We start from the raw sequence: 9,163 nt of genomic DNA on the forward strand, positions 1-9,163 counted from the left end.
TGCATTTCACATAACTTCTCTTCAGATTCTATGGTCAGACCAAAAATGGATGACTTGCTATTTCTCAAACTCAATGTTCTTTCTCCCATATTGACACGTTTGTGCTTGGAACTCCCTCCCTTCTGACCTTGTCCCTTAGAATCTTTACCTTATTCAAGGTATCGTCTCCTCCTGGAAGCTTTTCCTAACCCCACTTCTCCCCAACCCTTGCAGATATCCCTCTCCTACCATATATGATCTTGTATTTATTTAAGTGGGTACAGGTTACATCTTTCAGCAGACTGTAAGTTTCCTGAGGACAAGATCTGTTTTGGTTTTGTCTCTGTATTTCCAGGGCCTGGCACAGGTCTCACACATAGTAGGTATTTACAAATGCTTCTTTAGTTATGTATGGTGTGGCATGGAAGCTCTTCTTTTTCCTCCCCACTTCTATCCATTATTGACTTTCCCTCTGGGTTTTATTAATGGGAAAAAGATATGTGCCTGTCACTTTAAGGGAGCCCATAGTTTAAAATAGTGAGGACATGGGGATGAGATAGCAAAATTCCTTGTCCCTAAGGTTTTTATCAGTCAATCAGCACTTCTTCAGTGCCAGGGATTGTGCTAGGGGTGTGGAACCTGCAGCCTTGAGCTCACGTGTGGCCCTCTAGGTCCTCAAGTGCAGCCCCTTTGACTAAATCCAAACTTTATGGAACAAATCCCGTTAATAAAAGGATTTGTTCGTAAAACTCAGACTCGGTCAAAAGGCTGAACCCAAGGATGTAGAAGGTCACAGGTGGCCTCAAGGCCACAGGTTCCCCACCCTGGGCAAGGCAATACAAAGGCAAAATGAAACAGTCCTTCACAGTGCTCCCAAAGAGTTTATATTCTACTGGGGGAAACAGTACATACAAAGGGGATAGGAATTGGAGCTATAGTTTCAGGGAATAGAAAGTCACGGAATGAATGACTTGTAGAGTTTCAATGTAGAGACATCCTGGATGAAGAAACTCCCTTTCCCAATGCAGACTGGTGCTTTCTCTGCCTTAGGAGAGTTGCCTGGAGCATTGAGAAGTTAAGCAATCTGTCCTGGCTTACACAGCCAATTTCTGTTAGAGACAGACTTTGAATCCAGAAGTTCCTGGATCTGAGGCACAATCTCTACAAATGTCATACAAAATAAATCAAGGTAGTGTAGTAGGGTGGCAGACAAGACACCAGCAAAAGGAATGGCTTCATTTAGAAGGTAATGCTTGAGAGGAACTTTGAAAGAAATTAAGGATTCTAAGGGAATGCATTGCAGGTATGGGCCCAGCGATGGAAAAGGTTACATCCTGCACAAGCAATGCTACGTAAGCCAGTCTGGCTGGACTGGAGAGTATATGAAGGGGAGTGATGTATGGTAAGAATGGGAACCTAGGAGGGAGTCAGGTTGGGAAGGACTTTAAATGCCAAACAAAGAAGCTGGTATTTGATTCTAGAGGTAATAGAGAGTTATTTCTTGAACAGGGGAGTGACATGGTCAAATCTATGCTTTGGTAGGTATATGGAGGATCTGGAGACTGGGAGACCAATTAGGAGTCTATGGCAATAGTCTAGGTGAAAGATGGTGATCAAGGGTTAGCTAGGTGGCGCAGTAAATAGAAAACTGGCCCTGGAGTCAGTCCTGCCTCAGACCCTTGACACTTAACTTGCTGTATAACTTTGGGCAAGTCATTTAACCCCAATTTCCTTGAATTCCCCCCTCAAAAAAGGAAGAAAAAAAGAATGGTGGTCAATTGAGAAAGAGAAAGGGTTGCATATAAGCAAAGTTGTGGGGCTTGACTTGACAAGATCTCTCAAGTGAATGAATATGTTGGCTGAAGAGAGTGAGAAATTGAGGATGACACCACACATTCAAATCTGAGTAACTGAAAGGGTGGTAATTTTTACAGAAATGGAGCTTTTCAGAAGGGAAGATTTGGGGAAAAGATAATGAATTCTGCCTGAGATGTCATTTTGAGGTGTCTAATAGGCAGTTGGTAATTGTGGGGTGGGGCGGGGCGGGAATGGAGCTCAGAAGAGAGACTGTTGGGGACCTAAGATGGGACAAAATTTCTCAGTCTCCAGTATTATTTGACTGATTCAGGTCCACTACTATCCACTGTCAACTCATTAGTCACTTCTACTACTCTTTGCAACTTTTAGTTACTGTTGAATATTCCTACTTAGGGTCTACCATTTCCTTCCTGAACCCAAAAAGAATCCTGAAGCTTGAAAATGCTAAGTGTTGATGACTTCCCCTCTGAGGCCTGGGTGCTTTCGACAGAATGGGAGAGAAAACTCTCAGAAAGTCTAAATACCTTCAAAGTTGGTGCTATGCTAGAGTCCAAGACCACATACTTGTGATCATGATACACCCTACCTGGGAGAAGGTGCTAGTTGTTCAATAAAAAAATGGGAATTTCTCCTAGATATCAAAGTTCCTAGCAGTTCAGGTATTTGTGTTTGTGTGTGTGTGTGTGTGAGTGTGAGTGTGTGTGTGTGTGCATTAATTCAAATTCTGGCTCCACCTTTTTCACCTTATCTGAGCCTCAGTTTCCCCATCTGTAAAATGGGGTTAATTATTCCCTCTAGGGAGATTAGAAGGGCTAATTGGGTAATGCCTCCAAAATGTCTAGGGAGAGAAGGGAATCTATAAAGGAAAGGGATCATTAGTGTCTATCTCACACCCTTTTGTTGGCCTCAATGTTGTCATTAATATTTATTGTTGTTGTTACCCATACCATCTCCTATTTCCTGAGTATAAACTGTCTGAGGTGTTGAATTGGTTGTCTTGGGTCACTTGGGTGTACAGAGTGAAGTAGGTAGCTAATATCTGTGACCTGGAAGGAAACATGGAGAACATCTAGTCCAACACACTCATTTTACAGATGAGGAAACTGAGCCACAGTGATTTGCTAAAAGTAGTAAGTGGAAGAGCCAGGAGCTGAACCATAGTCCTTTAATTCCACAATACAGCATTCATCACAATAACAGAGTGCCGTGACAAAGTTTCCACTGCTCTCACCTTCATTCTCTAGATGGGGTTTCTCATGGGAAAGGGGAAGGAGCTTAGGGTGAGCATGAGGGGCAGAGAAAGGCAAGGATAATTCAATTCCACCAACATTTATTAAACACTCACTACATATGATGCACCCTGGGACATACCAAAAAACAAATAGCATCCAGACCCAGGCCTCAAGGAGCTTATATCATCTAGCCTGGGAGTGACACTTATTACCAAAAGAATCATAATTCAAGGTAGAATATGTCAAGTACATAAGAGTGATCTCTAAACAGTCATCTGAGAGATTGTCCCTTACAACCCCTTAGTTAGGGGATCATACTGCACTAGGAAAAAGACATAAAAAGTACTGAGGAAAACGAGAGGGATCTGGAGAGGAAAGGAGACATAATCTCCTCCCTAGGAGAACTTTCAGAGAAAAGATACAACACCTGACCTAACTGTATGCAGCTATAGATATTAGTACTTTTAAAGGCCAAAAGAGGGCAGTGGTATTAGGTATATAATGGAGGATTTGGGGTGGAGGGTTCAAGAAGTCATAAAGAGGAATTGTTGGCCCTATGAAGGCAAACAAGCTCTGTTTAATTTAATTTTCAGTCTCCTGATCACCCAGTACAATCTCTTGCAAAAGAGCCGATTCTTTAGAAATGTTTATGGAAAAAGTGGCTGGCTGAGTGACTGAAGAAAATAAGGAGAGAGGCTTGTGATCCCACCCTCTCTCCCTGGGAGTCTTCTCTCATCATCAGCAGATACTTTCCAGCCCACATCTCCCCAGCCTGGACAGCGTGGCCAGTCTGACATTTGTAAATAGCATGAGCTCCCCCTGGTGACAAAAGATGGGAATGGCTATGAGGTCACCAGCTCGCTCCATCCTACAGAAGCAGCACAAAATCCTGGAATTCAAAGAACTTCAGAGATCAAATTAATCCAACCCATATCTGAAATGATTATCTCTTCTCCAACATGCCTGGCAAGTGTTACTCTGCTTTTGTGTGAACGCTTCTGGTGAAGGGGAAGGAGCCCTTGCAAAGTAGCCCATTCCAAGGTAGGAATTATTAGGTTAAAAAAAATGCTAACTTTTGTTTTAATAAAGCTGACTAGCATAAACAAACAGAAAAAAAAACCCACAAAGTGTATTCTCTGAAAATTATTAAGCAAAACAACACAAAAAGCTGTGTAACTGACTATTTGTGTAGCTTTAGACATCAAATCACAATTTAGAGATTTGGGTTTTTTTTTAAATCCAATTCAACATTTATTCAACACCTACTATATGCAAGGTGGACAGCTAGGTGGTGCAGTGGTTAGAGCACTGGACTTAGAATCAGGAAGACTCAGTCTTCTGAGTTTAAATATGACCTCAGACACTTACTGGATGTGTGACCCTGGGCAAATCACTTAACCCTGTTTCCTCATCTATAAAATGAGAAGGAAATGGCAAACCACACTACGTGATCCTAGGCAAGTCACTTCACCCTGTTTGCCTCAGTCCTTTCATCTGTAAAATGAGCTGGAGAAGGAAATGGCAAAACACTCCAGCCAGTATCTTGGAAAAAAAAATCCAAATGGGGTCACAAAGAGTCAAAAACGACTGAAAAATGACTGAACAACAACATATGCAAGGCACTTTGATGTGTGATGGGGATTCAGGGACCAACATGAAACAGTCCCTGTCTTCAAGGAACTTACATTCTACTAAGGACAAGAAATGAAGGCTGTGTGCTGCAAATGTAACTGGGTTACATTTTCCATCATATTCTATCATATTCAACCTGAATCTTGTTGCTATTTAATGCTGTCTTTATGGAGCTTCAGTCATAGTCATAGATTTAGAGCTGGACTCCCCCACTTTTGTTAAAACAAAGTAAGGAAACCGAGGTCCAGAAACATTCAGAGTTGGCCAGAGTCACACAACTACTCGGTGGCCCAGATGGGGCTTGAGGACCAACACCGTCTACTGACAGAGACTATGGATTACTTGGAGGCCTTCCAGCTTCCCAACACAAGTTCCTCCAAGTCTAAGCACACAGTTGGCACTGAAGCAAGAACCTGTGGCCCAGGGAGACAGTGACTAAAGTGGAATGACAGTCACAGATACTCAGTGTTCCATAGCCAGAAATATTTGTCCTCACAGCGTTCCTCAGGAGGAAAGCAGGGCTGAAGAATTTAGCCTGGATATGAGGAAGAATGATGCAGCTAGGTGATGCAGTGGATAGAACACTGGACCAGGAGTCAGAAAGATTCATCTACCTGAGTTCAAATCTGGCCTCAGGCACTTACAATTGTGTGACCCTGGGCAAGTCACTGTTTGCCTCAGTTTCCTCATTTATAAAATGAGCTAGAGAGGGAAATGGAAAAGCACTCCAATATGTCTGCCAAGAAAACCCCAAAAGGGGTCATGAATAGTGACCTAGGAATAGTGGTAAGAGTTTTGGAATCAGAAAGATTTGATTCCAGGGTCTGCCTCTGCCTCTAACAAATACTGACGGTGTTATCTTGGGCAAGTACTTTTCCTCTCAGTACTCCAGGCAGTTCTCAAGACTATCAGTTAGTTGCCCTAGGGTTTTCATATCCCTGATTTCCCTTTGTAATGAAGAAGAAAAAAAGGAAGAATTCTTAATCCTTTAGAGTAGCTTAAAAATTCAATAAAAGGGATTAAGTCTAAGACTTTAAGAAAAAATCCTTGATGGTGAGAATGGTGAAAGAAAGTGGAAGTTGCTCAGATCATCCAGACCAACCCTTGTCTGAGTCCTTTTGCAACATTCCAGACAAGGAAGGAAATAAGTATTTATTAATATAACTTGTTATGTGCCAGATACTTGAAAACATTATCTCATTAGGATCCTCCCAACAACTGTGCCAGGAAGGTGCTATCATTACCACCTCATTTTACAGACGGGAAACTGAAGGAGACATGTAAAGTGACTTACCCACACACACAGTTAGTTTAGTGTCTGGTGTTCGATCTGAACTCCGGTCTTCTTGACTTCCGGCCCAGCATTCTATCCACTGCACTGTGGATTCTATCCACAGTTGCCACTAAGAAAATGGTCATGTAGCTTCCCCTTGAAAACCTCCGATGACTGGAGCTTTCCATCATCTCCCCAAGGAGTCACTTGGATTTTTAGACAATGATAACTGTTAATAAGGTTTTTCTTATATCTTTCTGAAAACTGTTTCTCTACAATTTCCACCAAATGGTCTTTAGCTCTGCCCTCTGAATTAGCAAAGCAAGACTCCCATTCCATTAGAAAGTGCTTTAAAATTTAAACACAACCATGGAGGTCATCCCTAGGTCTTTTCTGGTCTAGTCTAAACAGCCCCTGGTCCTCCACTCTGTCCTTACTGGGTATGGTTCCCAGTCCCCTACATCCTGGTCACCCTCTTACTCTCAATGTTCCATACTGATAGATGTCACACCTTTGGCGTTTCAATGATGGTTTTCTACATGGAGGTGTTCCCTCCATCAAGGCAGATTGCAATCCCTCTGCTACTTAGTAAATTATTTTTGAGAGATGCTGTGGGCAAAAAGGTTTTTTTTTTTTTTTTAATTATTCCGTAGTCAATCAAGTAAAGAGTCTCTCTGACCATAGCTAGGCTAGTCCTTGAACAACAGATATTACAGTTCATCTCTAGCCTCCTCAAAGCCTTTCTAGGGCCTACCAGAGCTTGTAGTACCCTAACATAACCTTCAAGACCCCAGAATTAGCTCCTTACCAGGTATCAGATTATTTACTTGCAATAGTAGAAGTAATAATAGTGGTAATAACTGACATTTATGTAGTAAAAGTTTCTGAAGAATTTTACCTATATATGTGATTGCACTTGGACCTCACAACAACCCTATACAACAATACTACGGGTATTTTTAATCCCTATAGGGCATTTAGGTGGTGCAGTTGATGGAATACCTTAGATACTTATTGGCTATGTGACTTTGGGCAAGTCACTTCACCCTGTTTGCCTCAGTTTCTTCACCTGTAAAATGAGTTGAAGAAGAAAATGGCAAACCACTAGCTCTGTGACTCTGGGCAAGTCACTTCACCCTTTTTGTCTCAGTTTCCTCATCTGTAAAATGAACTGGAGAAGGAAATGGCAAACCACTCCAGTATCTCTGCCAAGAGAACCCCAAATAGGGTCATGATGGGTCAGAAACAATTGAACAACAACAAAAAATTTTATAGCTGAGAAAAACTGAGGCTCAGGAAGTTAAATGATGCCTTTAGCCAAAAGAGCTAGTTGGAGGTAGGATTATTTTTTTTTTAAAGCAATCGGGGTTAACTAACTTGCTCAAGGTTACACGGCCAGTTATTTCTGGTTGTGGTGCTGAGTATTGGAGCCCAGATTTGATCCCCAGGTCATCCCGACACTGGAGCCGGTGCTCTTACTCAATGAGTCACCTGGCTGAACCTCAGAGGTAGGATTATGAACCCAGGTCTTCCTCATTCCATGAAGAGCACCCTATCCACTATGCCACCTGTCAACTTCAAGATAATCCTCCATAGTGTTATGGATAGAATAAGCAACAGGAGCGTAAGATTTAGAGTTTAGATGCAGAGGGTGGGGAACCTGCAGCCTGGATGCCACATGTGGCCTTCTAGATCCTTGGGTTTGGTCTTCTAAGTCCAAGTTTTACAGGACAAATCCTTTTATTAAGGGGATTAGTTCTGTGAAGTTTGGATTCAAAGGCCTGCACTTGAGGACCTAGAGGGCCATATATGGCATCCAGGCTGCAGGTTCCCCGCCCTGCTAGTATGTCCAGCACATAACAGGTTATTAATAAACACTTATTTCCTTCCTTGTCTGAAGTGTTGTAAAAGGATGCAGGCAAGGGTTAGTCTACATGATCTGAGCAGCTTCCACAATCTCACAGTCAGGGATTCTTTCTTTAGGTCTCAGATTTAATCCCTTTTATCGAATTTTAAACTACTCTAAAGGATTAAGAGATCATATAGTTCAAATCTCAGATAAGGTAAGGGAGACCAGATGCCCAAGGTCACATATCTAGTAAGAAGCTACGGTATTCGAACCTAGGTCTTCTGATTCCAAATGATGTTTTGAGCATCTGAGTTCAACTCCATCAGTGGGATGTACATAATAAGAATCACTTCCCCTCTCTAAGCCTCACTTTCCTAGACCATAAAATGATAAGACTGGAACTGTCCTTACAGCTCAACCAACAATGTTTGTATACCTTCAATGCCACCAACACTAAATTTTCCCAACTTTGTCAATTTGATGGGTAAGGTGAGACTCTGAAGTTATTTTAATTTGTATTCTTCTGTTTATTAATGATTCCTGAAAACATTTCTCAGATGATTGTTTCTAATTTGCCTTTCTTCTTTTGAAAACCATTTGTTCATATTTTTTGTTCACCATTTGTCTATAGGGCTCTTAATTTTTATAGATTTTTGTAAGTTCTCTAGAGATTGCTTCCCCACAAGGAGAATGGAAAAGAGGCAATGCATCCTAGTGGATAAAGAGATGATTTCTGAAGGAAGGAAGATCTACATTCAAATCTTGCCTCTGACACACAGTGGTTTTGTGACCCTAAGAAAGGAGTTTAACTTTTCAGTGCTATAAGTCACAGAGAAGTTATTGATCTACATTGGCAAGAAGAAATTCCTAAGTGGGAGCTCCCCACATGGAGGACATCACATATCCAGTTTAAAAAAAAAAAAAGGAAAGGATTGTTTTATTTTCATCTAATATAGTGCTTGGCATTTGATAAGGGCCAATAGGAAATTTATAAGATCTTGGAATTGAGAGGAAAAAAGACCTTGGATACCATCAAATCTGTCCTCTTTCCCTCCATTCAGAGAGCTGAGGGTTACTTTTATAAATAAGGAAGCTGAGGCTTGTCTACACAGCTGAAGTCCCACAGGTAATAAGTAGAAAAGTTAGGATTTGAATCCAGGCCCTTGTAATAGGAATGTAAATTTTAAAGATCTTCCCTGCCCCTAGGCTAAAGTGCACCTGGATCCTGGGGTGGGAAGGCTTGTTTTTCAGTAGATACTTTTTGATTGGCCAGTGGGTCCAAAAGGTTGTTACATTCTCTGAGCCAGGAGAAGGCTATATAAGCCCTGATGTGTAGCTTTGTTTTGGGGGCTCACTTTGAGAAGTGTTCTGTGATTTGAT

At 41.6% G+C, this 9,163-nt stretch overlaps 1 long non-coding RNA gene across 1 annotated transcript in view; it reads right to left on the reverse strand.

Moving 5' to 3' along the window:
* Positions 1 to 3,574: 3,574 nt before the first annotated feature.
* Positions 3,575 to 9,163, reverse strand: part of LOC138143122 (uncharacterized) — a 7,089-nt gene continuing 1,500 nt past the window's right edge. The window contains exon 3 of the long non-coding RNA XR_011163613.1: positions 3,575 to 3,848. This is a non-coding gene — a long non-coding RNA (uncharacterized lncRNA). The remainder of the gene's footprint in view (positions 3,849 to 9,163) is intronic.

The sequence above is a fragment of the Petaurus breviceps genome, unplaced genomic scaffold (assembly GCF_028583685.1).
Source record: "Petaurus breviceps papuanus isolate PSGF00001 unplaced genomic scaffold, PetGlider_PUasm1.0 90630, whole genome shotgun sequence".
Classification (NCBI taxonomy): domain Eukaryota; kingdom Metazoa; phylum Chordata; class Mammalia; order Diprotodontia; family Petauridae; genus Petaurus; species Petaurus breviceps.